The sequence below is a fragment of the Mustela erminea genome, chromosome 11 (genome assembly GCF_009829155.1).
Source record: "Mustela erminea isolate mMusErm1 chromosome 11, mMusErm1.Pri, whole genome shotgun sequence".
NCBI classification, from domain to species: domain Eukaryota; kingdom Metazoa; phylum Chordata; class Mammalia; order Carnivora; family Mustelidae; genus Mustela; species Mustela erminea.
In genome coordinates, this window is record NC_045624.1 from 57197706 (window position 1) to 57209991 (window position 12286).

The window sequence follows — 12286 nt, forward strand, 5'->3', positions numbered from 1 at the left end:
TTAAAACTGGCACCATGAGCAAGAGATCAGCACATCCTATCCTGTTTTACCATTCTCTGCCAGTGTGAAAAAAAAAAAAAAAAAGAATAATTGTAACAAAAACATTTGGAAACAGAAGAACATTTCTTACAGCATCTTATGAGTCAGGAGGTTATTCTGAATGTGCACCACTCCTGAAAAAGAGAGCTCAACTCTTTTTGCTTTTATTTTTTTTAAAGATTTTATTTATTTATTTGACAGACAGAGATCACAAGTAGTCAGAGAGGCAGGCAGAGAGAGAGAAGGAAGCAGGCTCCCTGCTGAGCAGAGATCCTGATGCAGGGCTCAGATCCTGATGCGGGGCTCGATCCCAAGACCCTGGGATCATGACCTAAGATGAAGGTAGACGCTTTAACCCACTGAGCAACCCAGGTGCCCCTCTTTCTGCTTTTAAAAACAAAAGTGACAACAAACATTTATGTATCTGACACATTCCATCTGTTATCTTAATGACTTCTATTTCTGTTAGATTTTAGTTATTAGAATACAAGCAGTCTCAAGAACCATATTATAAATTTGGGCATTTACAATGGGTTGAAGGCAGAGGCTTAACCCACTGAGCTACCCAGGGACCCCAAAACAAAACAGTCTTTCAAACATTATGTTTACATTACAGTAGCTCAAAGGAAAAATTATTTTTGACACAGATTTTTATTAGTAACATGGTACTATCAAATAGTGTGCCATACACAGGCATATAAATTACCTGAGTCAGGACTATTTTTATTTTTAAATGGGTGTCTTTAAAAATTTAAAGTAGCTTTAAATTTTTTTTTTTTAAGATTTTCTGGGAAAGATAATATGTTGAGCCTAAGTCCAGTTGAAAACTGTCTCAAATAAAAATATAAGATTAGATGAAAGGTTTGTTTGTTTGTTTGTTTGTTGTTCTTTGTTTTTTGTTTTTTGGTGATGGTGGTGGTAAAAGTTGGGGAAGAAACAATACCTTGTGTCAGGAGAAACTCAGCTGTTCATAAATTTTATTTTGTGGAGTTTCTGACTGTTCTTAGGTTTCCTAGGGCTGCCACACCAGGATGCTTCTCTATACTGACAAAGAAGCTCCGAGGGGAATATTTCCAAGCTCTCCCTTACCCCACCTTTCCCTTTCCAAAGTAGGACTTTGTCAGAATTTTCCCTTTTCCAATAAGTTCACACCACTTTCTTTGGAAGGGACTGAAGATTGGTCTTTTATGCCTTCCTTTGGTCTGACTCCTCCTATACTATCTAGAGAAACTTTCTTAAGGAAGCCTAACTTGTTTCCCAGGACACATAAGGTAAGAACCTGGAATATCATTTCTCCCTTACCTTTGACTCTGACTAAGGGAATAAGCTTAGATCTCTCTGTTCTTTCAAAGGAAGAAAAAAAAAATATCTTCCACTTGCATTTCACCCCTTGTGATTACAGTATTTCTTTCTCTACACCATAAGGCCAAGTAAAAGTTTGGCTCCTGTTACTCATCGCCCAGTCACACCATGCTGCGGAAATCTACCAGCCCACCTTAGCCATGATCTCTTAATTTGTAAAATAAATGAAGACTTTAAGATGCTTATCTTATCCTATGTCTCAGCATCACCTGATGAAACTATGGACAAATCATTCCTCTTTGAACTCTTTCCTCCTTTGGCCTTTCTTTCTTTCTTTCTTTCTATCTTTCCCTCCATCCCATAAATTTTGGTGCACCCAAGGTTGCTTTCCTCACCTCTTTATACTTACATATAGTGGGTTTTCTCTCCCCATTTCTGTAGCTCCTTGTAGCACCAATATGCTTTCGACACAGATCTGCATTTTTAGCCTGGGTTTCTCCTCAATACCACCATATCCACAGTCTCGAGTCCTCCCTGAGCACTCCAATTAAAGTCCCCAAAGCCCTTCACACTCAAACTTTTCAAATCTGAACTCCCCTTCTCTTTTCTCACATCTTCTTTCCTACCTTACGCTCCAAATCAGGAGTTAGGAGTTACTATAAATGAGCTAAAGATGAGAAAGTCAACAGAAGTTACCTATACATAAAAAAATATGATATTTTTTTGTCACGAGCATGTATTGTTTCTATAATAAATTAAACATGTCCTTGATAAACTCATATTTCCCAGCACTCAACTTCATATCCAGATAAAATAAGACCTTTAAATTTTCATTTGATATCCTGCCTGCAAGTTCCAGATTAGGGTAATTGATTTATATGTTTTTCTAAGCAGTAAGCATTTTGCATTTCAATGAGACTATGATAGGAAATAATTCAATAAATATGGACTATGCATGAGTTTTCCTATCTGTGTGTTGACAATAAACTGAAGTCATGGTCGGGCACTGACTGACATGTGGACATTGGTGGAAAGTTTAGATATGAATCAGTCTCAGGAAAATGTTTTTATGCCTGAATTTTAAGTAGCAGAACCTTATGTCTGGAAGTTATTTTGTTTCATGGAAACAGCACCAAATAGAATCGGCAAAGTGGTGAATACTGATTATTTATCCTCATGGTGCTGCATAGGTCATGACTATTTTATGTTTTATCAACCTTTTTCTTTACATGTTAGGCAAATGTTTACCAGAATGTGAACAGCACACCAAAACATCCAAAACAGATATTTTGACCTGTGAAAAACAGTACTTAATTCTGTAAGGTCTCAAGTATAAGTATGAAACTATGAGCTGACCCTTGGCCTGTGAAACAAGTGAATTTTTCAGAATCTTCATCTTAATTCTCTTTTTACAGAGCCTGAGCTGGCACTGGAAAGGGAAGGTCAGATTAATACACAGTTCAAGGCCAACTGGCACATTAATGTTAAGGTCTCTCTCATTATTACATTTTCATTTTCTTTTGCATTTGTGTTTTGGAAGCTGCCTTTAGACTCTGAACTTACAATGATCTGGGTGTGAACAGTGGATATGTTCAACAAGGAATGTTGAAAAAATTCTCACCAAACAAGTGTAGCAGTTTTATTCAGAATTAGCTAAAGGGCATAACACTGTGAAAGAGAAAATGAACCACTCATGTGCTGTCATCAACAATGAGGAAAATGGCTCCAGGCAATAGTCGAATAGTCCTTTTGAACTTGAGAAGCTCAGAGTTTGGCAGTGAGGAGGATCTCGTTTGTCCTGCTAGTTCTAAAGAACTACTCATTGTCAAATAATTCCAGTAAGTAAGGCACAAAGAAAAATTAATCAATCTCGTTCTTTTCCTTAATATCTCTGCTTATTCTATCTTATATCATATCCAAAATATGACATTGTTTTTTAAATATATCTTGATATGTGCTATATCTTCCTATTTAAAATAGATTATCTTTGTAGCCTAATACTGCAAATAAGGCAGTACATGCTATGAAGTTAAAGTTGTTTTGAAAAATGATACATCTGTTGTCATAAGAAATTAAGAAAAGAAAATTTAACAGGGTTGCAAAATTCTTATTTTCATTTTTGCAGTCCTACCAGCAATGTATGGGTTATTCCACATCCTTACCAGCATTTAATATTATTAATAATTTTTATTTTAGCCATTTTAACCTGTGTCCAGTAGTAACTCACTATGGTTTTAATTTGCATTTCTCAAATGGTTAATGACGTTGAACATTTTTTTTTTTTTTTTTTTTTTTTTAGCCATGTTTTAATAGGGTTGTTTTCTTACTGTGGTATTTTGAGAGTTCCTTTTTTTATTCTGGGGCGAGTCCTTGTCAAATATGTGATTTTTCAAATATTTTCTCTCTGTTGGGAGCTTGTTCCTTCACTCTCTTCGATAACTGATTTGTGACAAAGATACAAATATAATGTAGTAAAGAAAAGACCATCTTCTCAACAGACAGTCCCGGAACAAGTGGACATCCATATATAAAAATGAGCTTAGATTCCCGTAAACAAAAGTTAACTTAAGAGATACCACAGACCTAACTGCTAAGTTGAAACTACAAATATCCTGAGGACAATAATGAAGAAAATGTGTGTGATCTCATATTAGGTCAAGATTTCTTAGGAGAGACCTAAAAGCATATTCTCTAAAAAAAACACTGAAAAAATTTTACAAGTCTGCTCTTCTAAACACAAACACTATTTTTAAAAATAAAAATACGAGCGGCTGAGAAGAGAAGGAATCAGCCAAGCAATCTACAAACAAATGGCTAATGAGATAGGAAAACTGAGAACAGGGTTCTGGATACAAAGTAAAGAGATGGTATTAAGAAGGAAGGAGCCATTTACTGGGTCAAATCTGCTAAGGGACAGTAACTATTTTAATTTGAATCAAGGAGTAAACAGGGACAAATGTCCCCAGACTCGACCAGCTCTGGTCAGTTTTTGTCCTAGTCACGATTTAGCCATTCCGCCAAAGGAAGAGCCTTCTGGCATCACTGACCCATTATCTGATGAGATGGACTTACGCTTGGTGCCGTCAGTTTTGTGGCTGGTACACAAGGGTTGAATTCAGGCTTATAGGCACTTGAACTTTAGTCATTATTATATCTGCATTCCTTCATTCACTCCTTCAGTAGTTACTGAGCGCCTTCTCTGTGCTCAACATTGAGCACGCACCAATGATGGGTATACACTAGTGATTTAAAGTAGGCCCAGTGTCTGAAATGACAGAATTTATAGAATGGAGGAGATGACAAGCATGAATCAAAGAGGCACAGTTGAGTGAAACTAGGATGTTTCTTTCCACTGCACGATAACAATGTCAAGTTCATTATTGATCCTACTATTGTGAGACATTATTAATTGTGGCTTTATGAGGACTGTGTTCAGAATAACTCTTTGGCCATCAGGGACTTGTTTGTATCTATTAGCACCTCATACTATAGAAGTGACCCTGGGTAGGGCCGGGGTGTTTGAACTCTTCTTTATGTTTCTAACAGATTTCTTCATCCTTCCCCAAACTGAAGTTGCCATCTACCTTAATTCCATTCTCATACCTAAATATTTCCCCTCTTTTTACTGGATTTCTTTTTAAAATTAATAAGCCAAATATAAATGGAAGGACTAGAAAAACATTAATCACGATTAACAGGGATGAATCTGAAACATCTGTCGAATACAAATATTCATAGGTTTTATCACTTGGTAAATCGGTGATTAAAACAATATTTGCAATAGACATAGAAAATAAAGATACATTATGAAAAATAACATATTCTATTTCTGCAAGTCTACCCTCATAGAGCCATGTTTTTATTATTAGAAATTGCATTTTTTTTACTGTGAGCATTTTTTTGCAGATGAAAGAGAATATAGCACAGAGGTTAAGAATGGAGATTCTGGAACTAAATGCTTAGGCTTCTAGTTTGTCTACCTTCCAGTTGTGTTGACATGAGCAAGATAACCACCCTAGGCCTCAGTTTTCTTATCTATGTACTTTAAAAGTTATTATGAAGATTAAATCAGTTAATGCATATAGAGCATTAGAAGAGTTGCTAGCAGATATTAAGTTCATTATATATATATATATAGAGAGAGAGAGAGAGAGAATCAGAGAGAGAGAGAGATGAGGCTTGGGGTTAGACAAGTAGATTCAAGCCTGTTTTTACTACTTAATATTTATATGACATTGGGTAGTTTATTAACCTCTTCATGCTTATTAGCAAAAACAGGACTCATAATTATAGCATTCATTCCTCACAGACTTGCCATGAAAGAGTACATATGAAGCAGTTAGCACACGCAATTAAAACTAGCTCTTCTTTTAGGATTGATGGTGATGTATCTCCAAAAATGGAACACAATTAAATTATTTATGATATATTACAAAATAAAATAAGAAAAATAAGAAAAATAAGGGAGGGGGAAGAAAGATACAAACTAAATTTGCCTGGATTCTAGCAATTCTGAGTGAGTTTGATCACTCAGAGAATTTCCCAAGGATAGTAACTTAAATCCAAAAAGAACATAGAACAAAAGAGTTAACTGAATGATTTTAAAGTTATGAGAGTGAATGGCTTGTCATTATTAATCGGTCTATTCCATGATGTATTGCTGAGAAGAAGACAGATTTATCAATGAAAGAAAACTAACTACTTCACCATTTTTAATGGAGTGCCTACAAGTAATAATTTCATGTGAACAGGCTGTCCAGACAGTTCACTGAACTCCAGAGGAATAGTCGTTAAGTATGGAGATAGAAAAAAAAATACACATTTTGATGTTCCGGGGGGAGCTTGTGAGAGAAATGTAGATAACCGAGAAACCACCGTAGCCTACATACCAGCTGGCAGGCAGCCATAGGAAAAGAACCAAGACTGGGGTCAGTGAGCATTTCCAGGAGTGGGTTACAAGGAGCTACAGGCATCACCAATAACAACACAACAACAATCAAAGAACAATCTACATGCACACAGAGCACGGAAAGGGCTGTTATGACCACATCCATCTTTCCTGTGACACATGCTTGCGTAGATGACGTTCATCAACCGTACCACCTTTTCAACTGACACAGCACTTTCTTCCTGGGGAGACTTCAACATTTTTTAACCAAGTAATTGAACTACTTTCCATATGTAAACCCAATTTCATTACGCCAGGGAAGGAAATTTAGGCTTTTTCATACTTTATCTTCCATGGTGGGTATTTTGTTTTTTTGTTTTTTTTAAATATCTGTTATAAAACTAGCAAGTGAAGGGAAGATCAGATGGGCTAACATTTTAATTATAAAGCCATTTTTGAAAAATACCATCTCTATTAATAAGTTGACAATGGAAAAATATGAGGACATATTTAAATTAAGGAAGTTAAGACTTTTTAATTTACACTTAGAAATTTCCTGAGATACCACAGCAAGCTCTCTCCTCAAAGTAAGGCAAATTTTACCATGATAAAAGGATGTGATTGTGCTTAAGATAATTTACTTTCACACTGAAAATTCTCCCTGAAGAAAAAGAAGATCAACTACTCTGATTTGGACCAAATGACGACAAAAACTGTATTTGAATTTTGATCTTTGGTCATGCATCGACTATAATTTAAGTGAGCAAAATGTTTTATGTAAGTGGAAATAAAAAACCTATTTAAGTTAATATTCTATAATATTTACTAATTAAGAATCAAAGAAGTTTCTTTTTTTCTCATAAAAGAGTAACAGTAGATACAAACATAGAACTTTCAGTAAGAATCCTTACACAACCTTTCCTTAGAACTCTTAGTATTTCATTGTCAGGACTTTATTATTTGCCAGATGATGGCTATTACTTCTTATCTAGAATTCACTCTTAAAAACAAAGTCTTTTTTTGTGTGTGTAATGACTATTAAAGTTTACAAATTAAACCTGCTTAATTCTTATAAGCCAGCACACAACCAAACAGTCAAGGGTTAAGTAGAGAGCTTAGTAATTTTCCAGTTAAAATCAGTAAATATAGAGAAGTGAGTTGGGGGAAATCAGAGGGGGAGATGAAGCATGAGAGACTGTGGACTCTTAGAATCAAACTCTGAGGGTTTTAGAGGGGAATCGGGGTGGGGTATTGGGTTAGCATGGTGGTGGGTATTAAGGAGGGCATGTATTACATAGAGCACTGGGTGTGGTGCATAAACAATGAATTTTGGACATTTAAAATTTTTTTTTAAAAAACAGTAAATGTAGTTACAATCTACTTCTACCACCAGGGACCCAAAACATTCTTTACAGGCATGGTGAGTTATTTGTGAAGTATTCTCTTTCTCTTTAGTTAGGGACAAAGTCACATCAACAATTCCAGTGTCACATTTACTTTCTCAATTCTTTTATAAGATGCAAGAATCAGTAAATTCTAAGTGGGAAATAACCAGACCAATGTAGCTTTATAGCTAAGGTTAAAAAGTCAGTGTCTAACTAAAATATGAAGGTTTCTGGACTCTCACAAACTTCTGAACTTCCTCAGCTTCCCAAATTTAGTTAAATTTTAATTGAAGTGTAAATATTATTTATCTTAAAATGAAAAGGAGAATTAGTCCGAATTGTTTAAGGCTGGTAAAAAGTATTCTACGTAATGTTTGTTAGATCCATATCAATGGGGAACAAATACTGTTCTGCCTGAGAACTTCATACACCCCATGACTTTTACTTCCTAATGATACTATGCCTGCCATGGTCTAACAGGTAGTTCTTAAAAGTTGGTGGTGAAAAGGTCATGGTGCTAACAAGATTAGATTCATAGCCAATCATCTTCAAAAATGTGTATGAGCAGTAAGGGAAACAGAAAGTCTGTGCACTGCAAAAAAAGAGTTTCTAGGTCTCTAAAACCTTGTGAGCTGAAAGGTGATAATCAAAGGATCAAAAAATAAAATGTCTGCAAAACTGGGTTTTGTGTGAAACACTTCCTTAGTCAGTTATGTTAGTAGAATCCTGTGTTAAGGTGGTGTAAGAAGAGGATATGAGTGTGCACAATGGTTTTGTTAGAAATAGCATAACCTACCAGAGATATGAATCCCACGGTTGAATTTCACACCATCTAACCAAGTCTTCCTTTCCCAGGCCCTGAGAAATAATTCCTATTGGTCCAGTAGATTTCCTTACCAATTCAGGGCTTTGATTTCATTCATGGCAATGCAAAGGAACCATCAACCTAAAGTAAATGAATAAATGAATGAATGAATTAATTAATTAATAGAATCAATGAAATGGATGGTACTGGATTTTAGCATACTTAGAAGCAGCCTTTTTCTAAAGCCTAGAAATGAAAATAATAATAATAATGTGACCTTGCTAAGTGCTGCCCTTTGAATTCAGTTCCAGTCTCAAATACCCCTTGTTCTTCTTTCTCAAAGGAGTGTTTGGTCTTTGGGGGAAAATAAAGACCATTAAATGTATGATATTTGTTCCAGGGAGCAAGTTAAGGGTTCATATTCATAAATATTGTGTATCATTCTATCTCTAGTCATTGTGTGATTGCTCTAGTCTGCAGGGCTTTTCTATTTTCAGGGAATAAGTATTCTACCTGAGTATCAGAAGGAATAAAAATGTTTCCTAATCTGTAGCATATTAAATAAGAGAAGAAAATGGAAGTTAATAATAGCAGAGACCGAAAAAAGTATGTTTAGAACTGATTCAAAATAAGAGCATAACATATCAAAATTTGTGACATGTCGACAAAGCTATACTTAGAGAAAAGTTCGTCATCTGAAATGTCTTTATTAAAAAATTAGATTTAAAATAAAAGAACCAAGCAATGAATCCAACAATCTAAAATAAGAACAAAAATAAATCCAAGAAAGGAATCAAGTAAGATAAATATAACAATTAATAAATGAAGCAAATTAAAATGATTGATGAATTGACATGGTTCAAAATTTTAAAAAAATCATTAAAAGGTCATATGAAATGGATAAACCTTTGAAAATTGTGATTAAGAAAAATAAGGCACAGATTTTAAAAATCAGACTATATAACATCATAGTTATACAGGATTTAAAAATTACTAAAATTAGCAAAAGGAGACCTGGAAAATCTAAGAAGACAAAAAAGTACTAACAGACATTGAAATGGTAATGAATAATGACTTGCCCTCTCTTAGTCCTCACCAACAGCTATAGACCCAGGTTATTTTATGAGCAAGCATTAACAAATCCTCTTGTTTCTATTTTAAAAAGGCAGACTATAGACTCAAAATCATAAAATGCTAACACATTACATCCAACAATGTATTATATGGGAAAAAAAAAAGCAGCATAACCAAGTAGGGCTTTATCTTGGGACTGCAAAAATGGCCTCACATTATAAATCTTTCAATGGAATGTACTATATTAATGTATTATAGATTGAAAAACCATTTGATCATCTTACTTGATTTGAAAAAAGCATTCTAAATGAATTCAAGATGTTTATAGCAAGTTTTAAAAGCTTTTGGTAAAATAAAAAATATGAGTAATTTCCTCAACTTTATAAAAGGATCTACCAGAGTCCCTCATCAAGAATTATCCTCAGTGATAAACTGTTAGAAGCAGGCCCATATGGACAAAGAAGAAAAGTGTTCAACCTTCAACTTGAGGTCCAAGCCAATGTAATACAACAAGGAAAAAACTCAAATATTAGAAAGGAAGTTATAAAACTGTGGCAATATACAGAGAGTATCAACATTTGTATGAAAGCCTCAATGGGGTAAATAAAGGAATTTAATCAAGATGGCCAAATACAAACCCAACCATATAATAGCCTGTAGCTTTTATCCACATTTTATTCATATTCATATTTTATTCATATCCATAAGCCAATTATAAAACAAAATAGAACAAAAGGCCTATTCATAATAGTAATAATCATATCAAACACTTAGGAATAATCCTAATTAGACTTCACTGGAAGGTATTAAAAAAAACCTAAATAAATGGGGAAAATACTTTGTTCATAAATGAGAAGGTTTAATATTTTAATGATGTCTGTTACCTCCAAAAAACCTATTATTTTAGTATAATACTAGCAAAAAAATATTTTTTTTTTTAAGATTTTATTTATTAATTTGACAGAGAGAAATCACAAGTAGACGGAGAGGCAGCCAGAGAGAGAGAGAGAGGGAAGCAGGCTCTCTGCTGAGCAGAGAGCCCGATGCGGGACTCGATCCCAGGACTCTGAGATCATGACCTGAGCCGAAGGCAGCGGCTTAACCCACTGAGCCACCCAGGCGCCCCAGTAAAAAAATATTTTTGTGGGAATTTAAAACCTATTCTAAAATCCACAAAGAGGAGTGAATATTTAAAGATAAATACTCATAATAAGTACTCATTTGGGCAGCACACATACTAAAGTTAGAATGATACAGAGAGGATGAGCATGGCCTCTGTGCAAAAATAACCAAGAAAAATCTATAAAAGAAAATGAAGGGATGGCATTGTCTACTACATATGAAAAATAGAATTATAATAATAAAATTATTATATTAGTGGGATAGGAATTGATAAGTAGATCAGTGGGATAGGAGTCTAAAAAATAAATGAAAGCATATGCAAATTTTTTTAAAGATTTTATTTTTTATTTGATACAGAGCGAGAGATCACAAGTAGGCAGAGCAGCAGGCAGAGAGAGAAAAAGGAAGAAGCAGGTTACCCGCTGAGCAGAGAGCCCGATGCGGGGCTCGATCCCAAGGCCCTGGGATCATGACCTGAACCAAAGGCAGAGGCTTAACCCACTGAGCCACCGAGGTGCCCCAAAAGCATATGCTAATTTAAAACATGATTAAAGTGGCATTTTAGATAAATGGGGTAAGAGGTACTTTAAAATATATATATTTATTTTTTTTGAGAGAGAGAGACGGACTGTGCATGCATGCAAGGAGAGAGGGGAAGAAGGAGAAAAACGTCAAGCAGACTCCCTGCTGAGGGTGGAGCCCCATGTGGAGCCTGAGCTCATTGCCCATGAGATCATGATGGGAGCCCAGACCAAAAGTTGATAGCTTAACTGACTGAGCCCCCAGGTGTGCCAGGGGTACATTTTTTAATACAAATTTTAGAAGAATTATTTACTCATTTAGAAAGTTACAGTTAGCTCCTATCTTGTATTCATAAAGATAAATTTCAGATGATTATAATCTAAACATAATATTATAAGAGTACTATACTATATTATTTATATCTTTTTCATGTTTGGATTTGGAATGTATTCTTTTTTTTTTTTTTTTTACAAAAGGGTCTTTATTTGTAAAAAGCCAAAGGGGCCCTTGGGGCGACAGGACAGGCAGGCCGGCTTCTCAGGGGTCAGGGGCATTTGGGCAGATGCGCTTGAGTGGGGGGGCGCCCTCCGAATCCTCTGTGTCACCCTGGGCTGCCTCGGGGACAGGTGGCACTGGCTCAAAGACGGGGTAAGCTTCAGGGGCCTCAGCCTCCAGCAATTCGGGAACAGGCTCCTGCTTGGTCAGCATTGGGGGTTCATCGGTGCTGCCTGCAGTTACGGCCCCAGGATCTCTCTCTTGGCCCAGCCTTGGGGGCTGAGCATCCTCTGGGACCCCTTCTGGTGGTCCAGCAGGTGACACAGGGCGGCTGGGCTGGATTCTTAAATAAAAAATTTTTAACAACAAAGACCTGGAAGTAGACTCAATATCTATACATGGAGGGACTCCTAATCTATGGAATGGAATGTAAGGCAACAGTTTAAAGGAAAGAGGCACTTATAAAGAAAAAAATCAGGTTTTGGTATCATGATAGTGATACGATGATACAATTTTTATGAAAAAGAAAGACCAAAACAACTCTATACGTTTTCTCTGTAATTATCAGTTTTTTCAAATGCAGAGAACAAAGTCTAAAGTACCCATATTAGCCTGATGGCAATGGTTAGCTGTGTAGAGGGGATTAAATTCAGG

The 12286-nt window shown here is 35.6% G+C and overlaps 1 non-coding gene across 1 annotated transcript; it reads left to right on the plus strand.

The window, feature by feature from the left end:
• The first annotated feature begins 10706 nt into the window (after window positions 1–10706).
• LOC116569759 lies at window positions 10707–10815 on the plus strand. Its single transcript, XR_004277183.1, has one exon. It is a non-coding gene; the product is annotated as a U6 spliceosomal RNA (small nuclear RNA).
• The last annotated feature ends 1471 nt before the right edge of the window (window positions 10816–12286 follow it).